Genomic DNA, 20,754 nt, shown 5'->3' on the forward strand with positions numbered 1-20,754 from the left:
ATATTTGATAATGCCTATACACTGGCATACATAAATGTATGGGGAGATACATATATACAGATACCTAGTTTGTGTGTAAATGTATCATACAAATCAAAAGCCTTAATAGTCAAAATAATTCAGTTGTAGTCCCAAATAGACAGCTAAGCACATCCAGCTTAGCTGATATGGAGGCATTAACTTAGCATAGTAAAAGCTTGTAGACAATGCCATGTCATAATTTCAGGTAGAGTCAGCTCACTGAGGGCCATTTAAAGTATCTGTTGTATGTAGGGGGATACAATATAAGTAAATAAAGGTAGTCTAGAAAGTAATCTTTCCCCATTAAGGAGTTGCAGCTGAGCCAATTATTAAGGACTAGGAGCAGGCCTGATGTTAAAAGGCCGCAGCTGTAGCCAATCAGAAGAGTGCTATAAAAGAGTAGATTGGTGGGAACTGGAGTCAGTTGGTTGCTGTGAGGACAAGGAAGAGCCAGTGCTTAGAGGAGCTGCCTACGAGAAACATCAAGGAGGTACAAATACTAGCAATATGGAACCCTTGTAATGTAATGACAATAGAACTCTTGTACCATAATAACAACACTTGTAATGAGAGGTCTGTGTTGCAGCATAGAGGAGTGGAGTTTTCTGCAGCAAAAAATGGTAGAGTTTGACAGTGGAAAATGCAATAAAATAAGAGTGATAACTTTAGAGTAATGTTAATCAGGAGCGATATAAATGCAGTGCAATGTAATTCATGCTGCCTATTAAGAGAGGTGTCTGAATAAATGTTTCACAAATTTTTACTTAGGCTGAATTTAAAAGGAATACATTGTCTTACTCTAGAAGACACAGCAAGGACACTAAAATTTGTCTGATGTAGATGATCATGGGAACAGGATGAAGGAATCTAGTGTACCATAGCTTTAAAAATACAAACAGATCTTTAATACCTCAGGGGAAGAAAAAAAAGACAAGGCTTCTGGTTTTCCCTAATTATTCCTACCAATATTTTGCAAGTGGCTTATTCCCCTAGAAGAAAATTGTAAGTGAAAAGAATTTACGTGATATGAAATGGGAGGAGTATATTAACCCCACTAAGAAAGAGAAAGAAAATAAGAAAAACAATAAGCAGCTGTACTTTATTCTTCCACCTGAGATCACTCTTCTTCTACTTTTCTTGCTTCTTAATTTTAGGACTTCTCAAGTTATCAAGAATTTTTAAGAAGCTTTGCACTTCATGTAGAAAAATGTTGTGTCTTCCTTCCAGGTATTTTGCAATAAATGTATAATTTTCCTTAATTCAGTGTTTAATGAGTAACATCTCATATATAATTTAAAGGTAGTGGGTGGTCTTCTGCACAGCAGAAATGATCCACAGCTGTCCATAGGAAATTTTAATTGTCATGGCTTCATCTGATATAATGTTAATTTCTTCTTAGTAGCTGGTACAGTGCTTTATTTTGGATTCTGTACAAGAATTATGTTGATAATATACTTATATTTGGCAGGTGCTAAGGAGTCTTTATACTAGGTCAAAGACTTTTTTATGTCCCATGTTGTGCCAGTGAGAGACAATGCTAAAGTTTGGGAGGGAGACAGGATGGGTTACTCAAGCTAGCCAAAGGGATATTCCACACCATAGATCGTGCCTAGTATAGAAGCTGGGGAAGTTACTTGGAAGGAGGATTTGGTCAGAGTTCAGGGATGGGATGTGGTTTGGGTCAGCAGGTATTGAGCAATTGTAATATGCAACAAATTGTTTTGTTCGTTTTTGTTTATGCTTTTGGGGTTTTATTATTATATTTATTAATTTTATTATTGAGTAATAATAATGTTTATCTCTTTTATTAAAAATTTCTCATATAAAACTACAATTTTACTTTTGATTCTTGTCCCTATTCCACCATGGAGGCGTAGAGGAGAACAGGCAGGTGGTGCTAAATGGTACTCCATGCTGCTAAGTTGCCAGCTGGGCTTAAACCTCAGCAGTGGTTAGAAAACCCCTTACAAAACTAGTTGACCAACTCAAAACCAGTTTCTCCTCCTTAATATAAATATAGCACTCTGGTCAAGTATCCTGTGAATTCCAAAAGAAATGGAGATTTTACTAGGGACAAATCTTTCAAGAAGCAGCTGTTGGATGAAAGAATTAACTGTGAGCCCCCACTTGTAGTCAGAAAAGACAAACAGTATAATGTTCTTATGTCAAGTTAAGACTAATACTCAATCTGTGGAGTTAAATTACTTTATATTTTTTTTAAGCAGAGGAAGAACTCAAATGAGCTGTTTCCAATTATTTATCATGGATTAAGTTTTGTTATTCAAATACCATTTAGTGCTTTTTTTCACTAGATGTGTTTTCACTGAGGAGATACTATTTATCACACGTAAGGCTAATAGAATCTATACTTGTGCCAGAATAAATTAATTGAGCTGAGAGATTCGATTTCTGGACTCATTTAATGCTGGTACCTACTTCTCCAAAATCATCTACTGCTCTGTGTGTGTGTATTCAAAAGGTGATTATATGCAGCTACCTGATTAAAAGTTCATTCACCTAATGATTAAAAGTGTCTTTTCATGACAGTTGTAGTGTATAAGGCTCAGAACTGAATATCACCTGCTGGTTGTAGAAGTGAAGGTTTATAATGGGAGTAATTTTATGGCAGCACTTACTAGAAAACTAATACTGATCCTACATTACAGTAATTATTTTTTGTGTCAGATACCTATTTAAGAAGAAGAAATTATTTTCAGGAATTATTTTCACACTATTGACAGACAACAAAATAGAAAGTAAAAAATCAGAGTATTTTATGCAATGTAAAGTATTATGTCTCCATAAAAGTATGGTCAAATTAAGCACTCTTAAAGACTGCTGAGGAGCATTAAGCATCTTTAAAAGGTTGTTCATTTTGTAAATTTTAGAAACTGAGAGAAAGAAAGGGACGTAAAAGAGTATAGTTAATATTACTCTGTCACGAAATAAAACCAGTTTCCAATATCAGCCAAAATAGTTTAAGAATATTTGGCTTTTATAAATTTCAGATAGAAATTGTTTGTCCATGACCACAGATTTTCCAATTCCTTTAGTAAAGATTGAGAACTTCTGTGTCTTTGGGGTTTTTTTGTTTGTTTACTTTTTTCAAGTGGAGGGAATAACTTACTTTTGGTCTATTCCTACACTTGCATGCAAAAATCTCATGTATTTTGAACATATTTTAATGCCATTATTTTTAGCTGAAAAGAAAGTAAGATTTACTTAAAAGGAGAAAGGTTTCAGGATTGGATGTCAAGCAAATTATATTAGGACTCACAAAAATGATATCTGAATTAGTATCTCAAATCCTTCTAACATAAGGAGATAAAAATATATTTTGATTGCTCTTTTTTTATTCCTGAACAACAAAGATACGTTCAAAAACCTCATAAATTGTTAGCAATCTCACACTACAAGTGCACACAAAACCTAATCAATAACTGATCAATAAAAAGCTGACCTTTCCTGGAAGTCATAGAAAGATTCCCTTGCTGAAGGTTAGAACCCCTTCGTGCTGAAGGTACTTAATTATTGCAGGTAATTGAAATCTGGTCTTTACTGAAATGAGATAAAAAGAAAACAAATTGCTTGTGCTCCTTATTCGGTTTTATTTTACCCCTTCTCCAGAACCATAAGAACAAGATTTTGAAGACACTTTGCAACTGAGGATCATGAAATGCTGCTTCTAGGTCTTAATCTTGATTCATTTGAACCTTCTTAAATCAGAAATATTTCTACAGAAATCAAGTGGTTTGCACCAGATTAATCTAACTGATATAGAATCTGTCAAGAAAAAAATCTCTAGTTTTATTCAGTTTTGTCTGGTTTTATATGTGATTATAGTAGCTTCTTTGGTAGATATTGTCACGTGTCCTTTCTCTGGTGGTTGGGGGTTGGTGTTTTTTATTCCTATGAGCACTCTGCATGGTCCTAGATAGCTAATTATATTAGCCTATGGAAGGTATTTTTGCACATTTCTCCAGCTGGTGACATATTCAGTTTGAATGAAATAGGGATAATATCCAGGAAGAAGAATATAAAAGTTTTAGTAATTTCACCACTATGAGCACTTTTTCTCCCTAAATGAAGTATGTAATTATCAAACTTTGTCTATATTGTCATATGGTTTAACCTTCATTGAACTAATTAGGATGAAGCTTAAAATTACTTGCTGTGTAACTTGATTAAACAGCTGCAATTCTTTTCCCTTTCAAGGAGGAGCTGGGGGCAAATGTAGGCAACTGAGTTAAAAAATTATTATCAATAGCACACAAGACAGACAGCAATTAAGAAAAGGATCAGGAGTTGCCCTGACCTATATAAAACAACCTTCTGGGCAAACTGAACAAACATATGTAACATAGGCAATATTGTACTATGGAAGAAAAGAGGGAAAGGTGAGATTTTACACATTTATTTTGATGTCCCGATGTTTTTACACTATTTATCCTGTGAGACATACAAAAGTTTTAATTAAGAGACTGATGACATGTGCTTACCTTTCACAGCAGCTGAGTCTAATGCACCTCACTATCCTTGTGAACAGTTTTGTTCAAATTAGAACAAATTCCTCAATATGCAGTCATCTTTCCTAATATATAAATAATTCTATTAAGTAATTTTCAGTGTCTGAACTCCCAAAAATACTTAATTAAAGCATTAAGCATGTGACAAAACAGTTGATGCCCTTAGTCCAAGAAACATGCTGGCAGTAAGCCTGAAAATATTGACTCTCACATTAGGCTGGGCTCTTTGAACACGGGCATCCACTGTTGCTGATCAAACTTCACTACAACAGTTTTTCTGGTTTATTCTGTAGTGATGATCAGTATTCACAGACACTAAGTCAATATTTTGAAGGTGATTAGAATATAAAGTGCTTTGTTTTTAGTATTCAGAGAGCACTCAGCTGTGATCCATACTTTTAAGTTTTTACTAGTTTTGAACAGTCAAGAATCAAGTGCAGCCGATTTAATTCTCTTATAAAAACTAACATTTTCAGAATACTGCCAAGGAGCAAGAAGAGGAAAGAATGGCTTTAAAGAGTTAATATTTCTTAGTGTATTTCATGGTCTAAGGTCTCCTGATTTCACTTCACAGGAACAGCCAAGTATCTACCTGGAGACCAACTTCTTGTATATGAGCACCTGCTTCTAGGTGAAGTCTGCAGTCACCCATCCCAGGAGATCCACTGGAGTTGATCTCTGTATGCCTTCATTGCTCCCTAGTGAAAATCGGGGCACAAAGATGTGGTAGGCAGATGGTGCATATCCAGGCTGCTGAGTGCTCCATATCCACAAACCCATTGGTTTTATTTAGAAAGTAACACATTCCCCACATCCTGCTGGCAAGCTGTGCTGCAGTGCTCTTTCTCTGCATAATTGACCACCACCTCTGCTAAGAATTTCCTGAAGCAGGACACTGTTACAGAGCCAGCTAGACCTACCTCCTTCTGTATGGGAAACATAGGAAAGCACACAGATAGAACTTAAATAAAAACCAAAAAAACAAACCCAAGAAGAATAAAAAATCTCCCCTCCCTCCCAAGAAAAGAGAAAAAGGCTTTAAATTCATTTGTATTCACATGCTCCTAAGTAAATCAGTAAGCGGGTAATAGGCACCTTTCAACCAAATTAAAGACTTTTCCTCTACAACTTTCCCAATTTTAAATAGATGATAACCACAAAACATATAAAACTACACAAAGATTTCCTATTTAAGCTTTAGTACTGTAGATGGGATACATAAGATTCTTGTTGCTACATAAAAACAGGGGAAATGTATGTATATTTCCCTAAAGTCACTACAATGATTTTTCTTTTTATGTGTTAAACATTCCAGTTTGCCCTTCAGGCTTCATAATCATTGAGGGGAAAATTACATGCCTTGGAAAAAGATCTTCAATTGCTGGTCAGTTGACAAAAAGATATGTAACTCAGAAAAGAAACACAAGTAGAAATTATTTGTTTTCTTACAATGAGACATTCCTAGAAAATAGATAAAATAATTTTTTTTTCATTTTGTTTGCAAATCAAATCTGGGGAAAAAAAACCAAAACAATGAACTCAAAACCAAAAAACCTTGAGATGGAATCCTTGCTTTTTAGAAATCTTTGGATATGAGCAGTTTAAATCAGATTAGGCTACCCAATTTTCATATATTTGTATGAGGTTATCAGAAAAAAAAAAAGTTTTATATAAATTATTCAACATATTTTGTCAGGAGACACTGCAATATTTTCTGATGCAGAATTATGACAATATGGTTTCATGACTTGACTTGTAGATTATACCAATTTATATAATAAAGGCTAATACCCTTGCCACTATTTCACATGAAATAACTGGTTTGAAGAGAAGTGTCACTCTTGAAAAGACATTTCAGATGGAAACATTGTTATTACTATATAAATATTTTCTAGAGATTTTTCTTTTCTTTCCCTTGAAGCTTGGGATGAAGTGTAGGAGGTTTATTTCCATTAAAACAACTCTGTGATCTCTGGACAAGAATTTTCTTTCAGATTGAGGACTTGCACTTCACACAAAACAGAATGTAACCTTTTCAGACTTCCTTTCAGTAAAAATTGAATTAGTTTTCCAAGCCTCTTAATGTAAACGAAATGTCCTGGATCATTCTTCCTTCTTTAATATATTGGAATGCTATATTACAGACATAAAAAGAGATTATTCCAACCAATTAAAATAGTGCTTTATCAATACAAAAGTTTAACATTTCTCAGAATTGCAATTCCTGAAAGAAAAGATTTACCCTGTGTTCTAGTTGTAGATAGACAAGGACTTTGTCAATGCATTCAGCTTATGTTTTTATCTGCTACTTGTTATTGCAAGAAAATCTGAGACTGTACCCACTAATGATTCATCTAGCATTAGAAAGTAGGAGTCGTGTCCTAATGGAACTAAAAGTATTTGACTGAATGCCTTTGAGATAGTTGTGAGAGAATGGCCATTGACTGAACAAATATTTTAGAGGGGAAAAAATTCCTGTAGGAACTTAAACTGCAGACTTTGCCTTAAAAGAAGAGTGTATATTGCAATAACATTGCAATATGTGCAACCAGAAGAGTTTTATTTTTATTTGAAACACATAGCTTTCTATACAGTCTGTGAAGAGGAGAGGTCTACAGGGGGGAAAATGTGCAATAAAAGTGCACAGTATATTAGAAATGAGACTCTGAAAAGTACTATAGTGTCACATCATTCTGTCCTGCTACTGCTGAAATAATCCTTTACAGAAAATTCTGAAAGTCAGGAGAAAGTGGTGATCAAACTAAATGTCCAGCAGTCATTAGTGGAAACTGTTGGGAGGTGAGTGCTTGTGAAAAGCTGTGAGTTCATGACTAATGAGTTCAGATGGATAATTAAAGAGAATGGCATTGGAATACTGATTTGAAAATAAGGTAATGGAAAACTGACATTCTTCATACATGGACAGGAATGAGAGGAACAATAACTGTGTGAAAAATTGGTAGAATATTTTGTGATGTGGAAATTATGGGGAGTGAGAAGGTAACTAGATACAGCAGGAATGAAGGAAAAAGAAGGTTTTAAGAGAATCAGAAAGAAAAGAGCTGGTAAAAGGATGAATCTGGATGATAACACTGGGAAAAATAAACAGCAGGACAAAAATGGTATAAAAGAAAGTGACAAAATATGGCTGGAGTGGAGTAGAAGACAAATTAACATTTGGTATCTGCAGAAGAGGATATATGCTTCACTGTTAAAATCAAATCAATTAAATTAATTAATCTACATAATACAGAGATAAAAATATAGAAGTAATTTTGGAATACCATTTCAGTGCAGTAAGTGTTGTTAAGCATTTTAGAAAAAGTGTAAACGTTCTCCTTCAAAAAACTATAAACATGAAACCAATTCTTCAAGTGTAGGTAAATTAACACTGTTAATTTAATATATTAAATTGCAAGAAGAGGATCAGAAAAGGAAAGTTCTCTCGTATTGTTATTCTGCATCTTTTTTTTGAAAACTCTTAAACTTAGAAATAGCTTCACAAGTGTTTTTATAATTAAGACTAATTAAATATTTTTATTTCAGAAAACTCTGTAATTTACCTAATTATTTAAAAATACTAATAGAATGGAGAAAATATTTGGAAAACACTCATGAACTTATTAACATCACCCTCCACCACAACCACCCACACCACTTGCATTTCTCTCAAAGAACCATGTGTTCTAAACAGAAAAAAAAATTGTTTCAGCATATTTGGTCTTGAAAATTTGAATTTAGATACTTCGGAACTGGAAAACTTTGTTGTATATATGTATAATTTTTGGCAGAAATCTAGATATCTTTACAGGACATAGTCTTAAGCTACTCATGGGGAGGTTTAAGTTAGACATCAGGAAGGATTTCTTTACAGAAAGGGTGATTAGACATTGGAATGGGCTGCCAAGGAACGTGGTGGAGTTACCATCCCTGGAGGTGATTAAGGAAAGTCTTGGCACTCAGTGCTCTGATCTAGTTGACATGGTGATGTTCAGTCATTAACCTGATGATCTCAGAGGTCTTTTCCAATCTAATTGATCCTATAATTCTGTGATCTCTACCCTATATCAAGAGAGGTGGCAAATTAAACAAGAAATAGGGGGAAAAATAGTTGCAGAAATTGTTTTAAAATAATGCAATTTAGGAAGAAAAGGTAGAGCAGTACCAGGAAATAATGGCATCAGGGAGCTTTTAAGTTGCAGCTTTTTCTCTAAAAGAAGAAATTGAAAGAGAAAACCACAAGGGGCCATCTTCAATCACACTTTCTTTTCTCCCCACTATCACTAGATCTACTTCTAAGCCAATTTAGCCTAATGAAAGCATTTTTCTTGTGTGGACAAGGTACACACTTTAATTTACCTTGTTCCCACAGTAATTGAAGCATTTGTTGAGGACTCCCAAATAGCTTTTAATCCCCTTCTTATTTTTCTAACTTCTGTCAATTATCACAGTTGAACTTCTTTTTAGTAGTATTTTTCCACAAAGCTTTGTGGTCAACTGAGAAGTTTATTTCTATCCTTTAAGAGAGCTTAGTCAAAGTCTCCTTTGATAGATGTGACTGCTTTTTTATATCACCTCCTATGGCCTCTATTTCTGCCACCTTTCTGTGGGGTCTTAACTGGAACACCTGGCTGAGGAGTGGAGCAATTCTAGTCTCTTTGTAGGTAAGAATCATCTGTAAGGGTTCATTCAGCTCAGGTTCAAACTTATCAATTTTCTCTGGGATTCAAACTTATCAATTTTCTACAGAAGGTGCTTAAGTCAATTTGGCTTCTAACTCAAGCTCAAGTTGGGGGAAATTAATCTGGTTCCATTGTTCAAGAGCTGTGTAGATTTTTAGGCAGCAAGGAAGGAGCCACAGCACAGCAACAGAAATTTTACACTGCCCTTTGCTGCATCCAGGTAGCTGAATGTTCCTCTGATGATTGATGTGCTCTTTCCTTTAGGAACAGAAAGTTGAGGATGGGCTGCTGTGCTTATGACTTCTCTGGTACATGGCCCAGCAAGGCTTTTTTTCTGTGTTGAGGGTGGCCTTGCTGGAAGGAGTTTACAGAAGCTGCTGCTTTCTACCTAGACCTTTACATCTTGGACACCTTTCCTAGTCTGGTGTTCAAGATTATGCATCTTCTTAAAAGAAAGCTGAAGTGGTACACTGTTTTACAGAACTCCTATCAATCCCAAGATAACACGTCACACTTCCATTTCACTCCACGAGTGAAGCTCACCCTCTTCCTTTAAATTAGTATCCCTTAAAAAAACTAAGTTTACAGTGCTATATACTTCTCTGCTCTCAGAGGACTCCTGCTTTCTTTCCTCAGAAATTACATTTTCTGGAACATGTTTCATAGCAGCTATCTCTATGCCTTTATTCTGGGAGAAGTTCCACAGCAAATAGAGCAAGGCTTTAAAAAACTATATATGATCTATACATGGTGCTAGTATAGTGAAGTAACCACCAGAACAAATCAAAACCCAAAGCAAACCCACACAAATGCCACCAAAACATCTCTAGGAAATTATTGATTGTGATAGCATTTTGTTTATCACAATCAATAATTTCCTAGAGATGTTCCTAAACATGGATTCAATAATTTATGTCTAAGCAGTTAAATAAATGACATGGTATTAGTGCAAGCTGCTTTATAATTTTCTACGCTCTTCTATCTTCTCTTAACTGCCAGTTAGGATGTTGAATAAAAGCAACAGCTTCTGCAAATTTGTGCCATCTCTCCCATTTTTACAAAAAGCATGAAAAAGACTTTTGCTGAAATGCCCACCTTGCCTCACAGTGGCAGCACCCAAATAATAAACTAAAAATTCTAAAACATTATCAGCTTTTGCTTGTATCTGCTGGAGATCTTGCATATCGGTAGGTTAAAGATATGGCCTAAGGGATTTCTTTGGTATCAGATATTGAAAGTCCTTAGAAAGTTTTTGTTCCAAGTAAACAATACCACATTCTCATTGCTATGATATTACAGCTTTCAAACTCTGATCTTGCCTCTAGCCAAATAAAGCATGATGTTTGTTTAGTTAACACAGCAAAGAACAGGGTGGTCCTTGCATCTGCTTTTGTTTCTCTAAGTCCATTCGGAAAAAAAAATAACTTAATGTCTTGAGGATTCATACTTTTTTTCCAATTTTGGTTCTTCGTTTGTTTATTAAAAGGAAGATTTGAAAAAAAATGGATGATTTTTTAAGTGGTAGAGACATCCACTGAGAAAGAATTAAAATGATTATAAAAATTTTGTTGTTGATGGTGCTGATTTTCCTTTAATTTTAGGGTTTTTTGTGAAGAGCTATAAAGCACAGAGATAGAGGATGCTGGTTTGATACAGCACAGCATCCTCATATTTCCTCAGGTACATAAATTAATGATTTTTTTTAATATACTTTATACAGCTTGTGAATGCTTCCAAAGACACATTTCACATGTCTTTTACATCGTTTTCAGAATAAAACTTTATGCCAATGCCAAAGAAAAGCAGACAAATTGGGAAATTTTTATCTCAGCTCCGCCTTTCAAAGCTTTATACAACTCTACACCAAAGTCATTCTTTTAACAAAAGTAAGTGAAATACAAATCAATTATGTTTTAGAGAAGTCAGAAAACTAAGTAATTCTCTGTAAACCACAGCAATATCATAATTTACCATAAACAGCTCCAAAATGGTCCATTTCTCTTATGTAAAGACATTCTGATCATGCAGAACATCTAAGTAGAGAGACACAGCTTAGTCCAGTCACACTGTTCTTTTTGCCAAAAAGTCATTGTGCCCTATGCACCTGCAAAAACAATTATTCTTTATGGACTTTAAACAGTATCAACACTGATAGATATTTGAAGATGGTTTTGATCAACCACAGGATAAAAATAGTGTTTCCTATGTCTGTGCTTAAAGACACTGTTTACCTGAACAAGTCACAGAAATAGACAAATAAGGAGATGAACCTTCTTAATCTCATTTGTGAGATAAACTTTCTAACTAAAAACTGGAATTTTTACTAAACATCTAAAGAGCAGCTTGAAAATTTGAATATATTCCAGTCTGCGTCATTCCAGACAGCTGAGAATAGCATCACAAGATACTACTTCAATAACTATAATAATGATAATAAAGGGAAAAACCTCCAACCCTAACCTCAAAGATACATTTGAATAATTTCTGACGTTCACGAGTAATTAAATTAATATTGTGGCATTATATATGCCTTTGTAATTGGAACTCAGATCAGTTTGGACGCTACCTAGGTAGAACAATATTTTATTCTACAATTTGTCATGAGTATGTCTGCAAGGATAAGCCTTGCCTTATCAGTTGTAGACATCAGCAATGCAGACTGCTACCCCAAAGCTTTCCATTCTAGGCTCCCTTCATAATCAATATAAATGAATAAGCTGTTCTAGTGTGTGATGCAGGGTTAACAAAGAGAAAAAACTATAAATATTACATAAAATACCTATTCTAACCTGACTTTGTTAGTTCTTTCTCCAAAAGCCTTGAGACCCTGAGGATGAAGTGATGACTGCTATTTTTTTCAGTCACTCAGATTTTTTCTACAGTGTGGATAGGATCACATTACGATTGTAACTACACTTTCTAAGTGATCATCTGACATGTTCAAAGCTAATATGATTCAGTTTATCCAGAGAGCATGATTTTTTTTTTTTTCCTGGCAAAACCATGTGTTAACCAGGTTGGCCTGTCAACACCTAGTATGCTAAAGGACTGGTTTTGTTCCAAAGCATTCTGGTATAACCTGGGCAGCTTTCCCAAGCTGCCAGGTGGAAGAGATGGAGAAATGTGGGTGTTAGAAGACTATAAGCCAAATCGTGTCAACTGTTTCTTACTGTATTTTTTTAACTGGAGGAACTCTAAAATTTAAATGGAACTTTCTTGATTTAAAAATAAATAAATGGATGTTGAACACCTTATTTTCCTTTCAGAAAGTGTTTGTGGAAAAATTCAAATCTAGCAAACTTCCTGCTGTGGTTAAGGGAACAGATGATATGGTTTCTGGTAATTAAATAATTTTTGTTTGGGGTTTTCTTTTAGTGCTTGTAAAATTATGAATGGACTAATTCTGGTGTATCTCCTGCCTCCATCTAATTCTCAGTCATTAAATTACAAAGACATCAGTTCTAGCTCAATTTATATTACTTTCCTATCTGGTCTTCAAAATGGAAAAGATTGTCATAGATACACTTCTTTGCTTGCTTTATTTGTGCAATGTTCCAATCATATTAAAATCTGAGCAAAGACTGGTGGATATTTTAGGGGGATATGCATAAAAATTACTAGCCCTTTGGAATTTCAATTAACTGCCTACATTGCTTATCTACAGCTGTGTTAAATTTCTGGATTGATTCACTAATTTTGTAATTTTGTCTTCATTAAAAAAAAATCTTTTAACTGCCATGAAACTTTTTACTAGTAATCAACAAAGTGAAAGATCTAGAGCACACAGATAAATGGAATTTAATATGCTAATAATCTCGTTAATCTCACATTTCACTGCAGTTCTGAATTTTTTTAAAAATATAATTTTGTAAAAATAATATGAAGAAAATAAATAAAAATAAAACACAAGGTGAGATTAAGCTAAATGTAACTATAAGAAATCCACCCTCTGCTGCCTAGATGAAGAACTGAAATAGACAGTTAAAGGAGGAATAGCTGAAATTATAATCCACTCAATAATAATATTATATTTACTGTCCTGAATATAATAATGAAATCCTATGCAGTGAGCTTTCATCTGAGTCTAGGCCTCTTATTAAATCTTGTTATGCCTACTGAGGCACAAACCTTCTCACCTGTAATCCTTCTTTATTATATAGTCAGAGAAGAAAATTAAAAAAAAAAAAAAGCCCAACCCAAATCACCAACATCACGCAAAGTGTTCAACATGGAAAAAAAGTCTGAATGGTAAAGCGATATCAATGTTAATGATGAAGCATATTCTGACTGAATGAAAAGACTCAAATATTAACAAACATTCTTCTGTGAGGACTACATCACAACTGATTAGCATTGGAAATAAACCTTGGAGTTAAGGACATGGCTATAATGGATAGGCAATTTCATTGTCATCATGACAGCTTCATTTGGCAGAGCACCTAAATAGTTGAAGATGTATCTTTGAACCTTGTCATGTTGGTTTAAAATCCCTGCAAAGTAAAAAGGACTGCATTCCATCACCAACGTCAGAGATTATGTCAGACATCTCTCTTTTGGAGTCCTGTATGGGGCCAGGAGTTGGAGTCAGTGATCCTGATTGGATCCCTTCCAACTCAGCACCTTCTATGATGTTTCTATGAGTCAATGATTTTGTGAGCATTCCCAGCACACTTCTGAGTATAGTCAAATCAGTTAGTTCAAGCAACCCTCAATAATGTTATTTAGTTCATTTCACTTTTTTGGAAAATAAGATACAGTTTTTCCAGGTATCAAAACTTTACCTGCTTGATAAATTAGTATCTGGAGATCAAGCTACCAGGACAAAGTAAGAAGATCTTTTCAGTACAATATTTTAAGCCACACCTTTTTCTTAATACATAGTGTGATGTGTGATGGTTTGATGCATGAAGTGTGGAGTTGCTGATTAACACTGAGATTAATTAAAGCTGACCATATAGAGATGACTCTAGCAAATTCAATTATTATACATACATTTTAAAATGTTTTTAAAATTTCTTTATTTAATCCTATCATTCTTTGTATGAATAACTATCTATATTTTTATATAATATTACTAATTAATTTTCTGATTTAAAGCCTACTGAGGTCTAGGAACATGAGTCCCTTGACTGGAAATATTTCACATTAAGCCTAAGAATATTTGCAGTTTTAAAGATTTGCAGATCTCAAAAGGAGGCCTTAACATAAATATAATGGGGCATCTTTAGTTCCTAATTTCTAGGGTAACATTAATTATAGCTGTAGAAACCTTTACACTAAATATCACTGTCTTACTACAGTAAGATTTCTTGGCTTTAAAAATTAATTCAAACAGTTTAATCCATATTATTTAAATCTTGGTTTAGTACAAAGAGGTATAATCCATTTATGGTAATACAATAACTGCTTATTCACACTTTTATGAGTGTATCTAATGAAATGCTTTAAACCTTTTTTATGCAAATAGGACTTTTATATATTGATCAGATTTACTGCTTTTTGCCTTTTCTACAATTGCATGAGCAAACTGCATTTTGTGCAGAATCTCCATAAATGTGCACATACCTGATTAGTAGAGTGAAATGATGAGTATACATATCTGTAGTTATTGCCAATTATTTATGTTTTATTGTTTTAATTATAAGGAGCAGTCTTTGCAGGGAATGCAATACAATGCTTCTATGTAGAGCAGAATTAAAAGAATTAATGTACTTTTAAATTAGTCTCCAAATTAAAAGATATTTATCTGGCATTAATTTTAGGTATCACTTAGGGGAACTGAGATGTATTTTAAATGCAGAGTAAACCAGAAAGTAGAAGTTACATTTCACTGTTAACCGACTGTTACATGACAAGTAAACAAGTTTAATCGTGTTATTCACCTCATTGACTTTAATGATTCAATAATAGATGTAATAGGCACCTCAGGACCAGATGGCTTAGGGAAAAAAGTCCCCATGAACTACCACTTTTTCATCTCAAGTATCTGATAAATATGTTAACTCCCTGCACTGCGATGACAGCCGGAATTTCTCACCAGCTGGCCAGTTGCTCTGCACAGTGGGTGATATCATCCTCAACTGAATGTTGAATTCTCAGCTCTGTAGTAAGGTCAGGACTTCAGGGTTTTTCTTAAAAAACACATTTTTTTATTGATTTCACATAAACATTACAATCATTGACAAAAGGATAAGGGGGAAAGGTCTAGAAAGGGGCAGATCAAGAGTTGAGGCTGGATTCAACACGAGCCATACTTGTAGCACTGCTCATCACCCCCATGCATTAGCAATGTGGGTTGAATCTGCAAAAAGAATGTGGGGCTACAGCCACCTCTCATCAAGTTCTTTTACTACCCCAACATTTTGCTCAGTATTTTGCTACATCAAGCAGAGCCTGCATATGATTATGACTGGCAGACATTTCAGCCATGAAAACACCGTTTATTTCTAGCTGTCATCTGTGCTGCTGATTCTGAAAAAAAAAAATTAAAAAAAAGGGGCTCAGAAGGATTTCACTCCCCTCCTTTCCCAGAAATGTCAACAAAATGGACACATTGATTATCTCCAGCCTGTATCAGCCAACACTGTTCAGATCTGAAGAGCAGTATACAGTCTACTGTCTGCCACAATTGCTTGATTTTGGCTTTGGTTTTTTTTAGCACTTCTTCTCTCCTTCTCTCCACATCTGTTTCTGCCTCTGTCTGTGCAAAATCCAATCATGGTAGAGCCTAACAAACAACAGGGTTTTTTCATGTGTGTATATTCAAAGACATTATTTCCTACTTGTTCCCTGACTTCTGATTTGCCTTTGTAAACTAGACCATACTTGGTCCTGCATCAAGAAAAAATTTTGTCCTGAGTTTGGAAGGAAAACTGAAAGGTACATAATGAAAAGAGAAAGGAGAAAAATAAGATACAGGTGCATTAACCATCTTGTCAGTCAAGGGATTCTGAAAAGACAATTCTGAAAGCCCATGGTAAGCTAATTGTATTTTTATTCAAAGCCCAATTTTAAAACAAATTGGATTTTCTCAGCAACTTTAATTACACACAAGTTGTATTAAAATGCTAAAAAAATTCAGAATAAGTGGCATCACACAACTTTATAAAAAAAAAAACCAACCCTTTTTTCTGCATTACTCACAGAATTTGTTACATGCTATTTATCTCACTTAATTTCGTGACAAGTTCTTCAGCAACAATCATAATGACTAAAAATCTCTTATCCTACCATAATGATATGCATCTTCCCATGAGAGTACATAAAGACACTTATTAAGAACTGGTTGTGTGGCTGGGCCCAGAGAGTGGTGGTGAATGGCACTGCATCCAGCTGGTGGCCAGTCACCAGTGGTGCTCCCCAGGGGTCTGTGCTGGGGCCAGTTCTGTTCAATATTTTTTTTGACGACATGGATGAGGGTATTGAGTCTTTCATCAGTAAATTTGCAGATTTGCAGACTAAGCTGGGAGCATGTGTTGATCTGTTGGAAGGCAGGAGGGCTCTGCAGAGAGACCTGGAAGTGTTAAGTGGATGGGCAGAGTTCAATAGGATGAAGTTTAATAAGTCCAAGTGCCAAGTCCTGCATTTTGGCCACAATAGCCCCCTACAACATTTCAAGCTGGGGATGGTGTGGCTGGACAGTGCTCAGGAGGAAAGGGACCTGGGGGTGTTGGTGACTGCCAGCTGAACATGAGCCAGCAGTGTGCCCAGGTGGCCAAGGAAGCCAGTGGCATCCTGGCCTGTGTCAGGAATAGTGTGGCCAGCAGGAGCAGGGAGGTCATTCTCCCTTGTACTCGGCACTGGTGAGGCCACACCCTGAGTGCTCTGTCCAGTTCTGGCCCTTCAGGTTGGGAAGGACTTTGAGATGCTTGAGCACATCCAGAGGAGGCAACGAGGCTGGAGAGGGGCTTGGAACACAAGGCCTGTGAGGAACGACTGAGGGAGCTGGGGGTGTTTAGCCTGGGGAACAGGAGACTCAGGGGTGACCTTATCACCTCTACAACTTCCTGAAAGGTGGCTGTAGCCAGCTGGGGTTGGTCTCTTTCACCAGGCAGCAGCTGACAGAACCAGAGGACACAGTCTTAAGCTGCACCAAGGGAAATACAGGTTGGATATTAGGAACAGGTTTTTTACAGAAAGACTGATGGTCTGCCTGGGGAGGTGGTGGAGTCACCATCCCTGGATGCGTTCAAAAAAATATTGGATGTGGCACTTGGTGCCATGGCTTTGTTGAGGTGTTACGGCTGGGTTGGACTCAATTATCTTAAAGGTCACTTCCAACCTAGTGATTCTGTGATTCTGTAAATTCATATTAATTCATTTACTCACTCAACATCACTTCAGAACAGGGTACTACTATTCCTCCCTATAAAAGTCCCTGGTTTAAATAAACAGAAACTTAAAGATACTCACAGTAATCTCCTAATCACAGGCTGATGAATATATCTGTTTCCTCAAAATATATAATGAAATATATATGAGCCATAAATAATAAATCTGGAAAAGCTAGTTTTCTACCAAAAGGGAAGCAGGAGCTAGCAAAAAAGAAAAAAAAAAAAACAAAGCCAAAACAAACCAACCAACCAACGAAACACAAAAAACAAACATACAAAAACCTGAAAGCCAGCATAGCAAAGTATTAAAGTACATAGAAATGGATATTCTCAACACAATAAAAATCAATACAAAGATACATCAAGCGTAGCAAGTAATGTGTAGAAATAACAACATAAAAAAGGGAGATGGGAATAAGAATACTAGTATTTTAAAAACAGCAATAGAAACAAAAATAAATTTTTCAACTATGTCAGAACAAAACCAAAACCAAAAAATGTAAATCAAAATAGAAGAAATGTTCTCTGCATCATTCTTCATCAAAGTAACAACAGCTCTCTTTATTCAGGTACATAAACAAAGGTACAACACATCTTAAAAAAATGTGATAAAACTACATAATGCAGAAATACTAGGCCACACTGAGAATTTACTCTTTGGCACTTCACAGCTGTGTGCAGGCACAAATGCTAAATGGTCCAGAACAGTTCACTTCTTCAGAGGGGATCAATTTTTTTCTACAACAGATAACACAGAGGACTGAGATTTTTTCAGCACTTGTGATGTTTTGATGACCCTCACAATCCATATAGGTGGTTTTTTTCCATTCAAATTGTCTGATTCTAGACAAAGTCTGTGGAGACCAGATGGTTGCATAAACATCAGAATGAAGATCTTATTGAAGCATTTGGGAATGCAGGTTCTTCTGGTGAAATGTTGAAAAAGTCACAGGATAGGGAATATGCAATTTTAATTTTTTTTTCTTAAACCTTCCAGTAAAACTCCATGGGAAGAATAATCTGGAAGAATACAAAGAAGACTTGGCTTTGCAGGAGCTGGTTGGTTTACAGCAAAGGGGAGCTAGAATTGATACACAGGACTGAGGAATAAATTAAGTATATACATTATTTGGTAATATAAAAAGATACTAAAGCCAATGAATAAAACTATTTTTAGGTTACATATATCTTTCTGTAAGCAAAGGATTAGTTCAAACAACTATTAGGAGTGAAGTCTTTCTAACATCAATTCACAAAAATATTATATTAGCTTTGAATTTTTGTTAGTTTGTGGAATTGGTAAATGTTAAGGATTAATCCAAACAAAATGAGACACTCTAAGAACCACTCTCTTTTCAGGAATGTAGTGGATATAATTCCCCTAAAGAATGACAAACCAAAGAGTGTAATCTTTTCTGAAGTTTCCCATCTCTCCTGGAATGTTCTTTATGCTAGAATACAACATGTTCTGTAATAAATTTCAGCTTCATTTATACTGAGATGCAAAACTAGTCCATGGTGTGCTCTACATCTCAGTCTTACAAGGATATGGATCAGGCATTGGACAGAAAGGCCTTGCACCTCTCTTCTGAATCCTCCTAGTTTTACCTCTCTTCTGAAGGACATCTGGAATTTCATTTACTGGGGAAGCAAGATATGGGTTGCAGAAAGAAGGTGGCAGAAAACATCCCTGTCTTACTTGTACTCTGATATGGGCTCAAGATATATATGAGCAACTTAGATTTTCTTAAGTACTTTCTTAGAAATGCTCTTAAGTACCTTCTTAGATATCTTTGTTAATCAATTTTGTTCATTGAACTCTTCCTAGTGTGGTCAGGGTGACTGTGCTAGGGCTCAAGGCTTAAGCTTTCGTCCTCACTTAGCTGACTGTTCAGCTCCCAACCCCTTCCATTTTTTTTTTGGGGAGATTTACCTGGTTGTAGGGTGAGCTGATTGGTAAACTGATTTGAGGTGCAACTACCTTGGTATGTGTGCTTTGATCTAAGTGATCACTAAGTTGCAGCCTTGGGTAAGAGATTGTATACCACATGGTTCAAACCCCTTCTATTGTGGGTATATATTTTTTTTATACAAAGTACAACAGCAAGCTTTTTAGTTCAGTGCTTATTCACACAGGATTCAAACTTTAACATTATGTATCATGGATAAATTCTTTAAAATAATAAAAATTACTGTCACTTTAATATCACTCTAGTTCTTTTTTTCCTTCTTCCTTTGCAAGTGCTTGATATTGAAAATTTCACTTTCAGTTTCAAGAACTCTGATGTCACAGTTTGAAGAGGGTTAATTTATTTTCAATGAAAAACTATATCAATCAATGTGAGTGTCTTTTTCTGCCTCCCCCAGGGACAGCATCAAAAAGAAATTATTAGGAACACCCTCAGAATGGTACAGTCAAATAAAAGTTAGCTGTGTCTGAATTAACAACTAATGGGATTCTACATATTCTATGGCTAGATGAATGTACATAATACACCTAAAATGTAGACATTTGCCTTCTCCAGCATGTTTTACTTTTACATTTTCTGTCTCCTCTCTACCCAAATACTGATTATGTAGGCCTTTAGTGGTCAGCTGGGTATTGTTGGTAATTAACCTCACAGACAAAGGGTAATTGCTCAATTGTCTTTGGATCTGATGGGAGAAGTCAGAGATAGTGGCCAACCAGAGACTGAAAAAGGAAAACTCTCTGGAGCTAATGAACAAAGTTTGTATTGGTGTCTTTTAACTTTCATTTGACAGTATATAAGTTTTCTCTTTCTAAACACACATGGCTCAAAAGTCAAACTGCTATATTAGATATTGTAAGTTTACACTATATGTAATATTTCTGGATATTTATGAGATAAGCTTTTTAGTTGCTTCCTGTCTTGGTGTTTATATTTAAGGACGAGTTTGTTTAAACTCTAGTGAAGGCATAGGTACAGTTAACAGTGGGAGATTTTAAATTTGGTTTTAGTGATGGAAAAGCATTCTGAAAATATATAATTCTGGGTGGTCAAATGTAGTCACTGTGTCAATAGAAATTCTACTAGTGTTATAAGAGAAAACTGAAGATATTTAACAGACGGTATTGAGAAAGTCAAATAATAGACTTATCTTCTAATCTGGTAGCATTAAGTTTTCTACATGCTAATAGAAAGACCTATGTTATATGAATAGAAAACAGGT

The sequence above is a fragment of the Molothrus aeneus genome, chromosome 2 (genome assembly GCF_037042795.1).
Source record: "Molothrus aeneus isolate 106 chromosome 2, BPBGC_Maene_1.0, whole genome shotgun sequence".
Taxonomy (NCBI): domain Eukaryota; kingdom Metazoa; phylum Chordata; class Aves; order Passeriformes; family Icteridae; genus Molothrus; species Molothrus aeneus.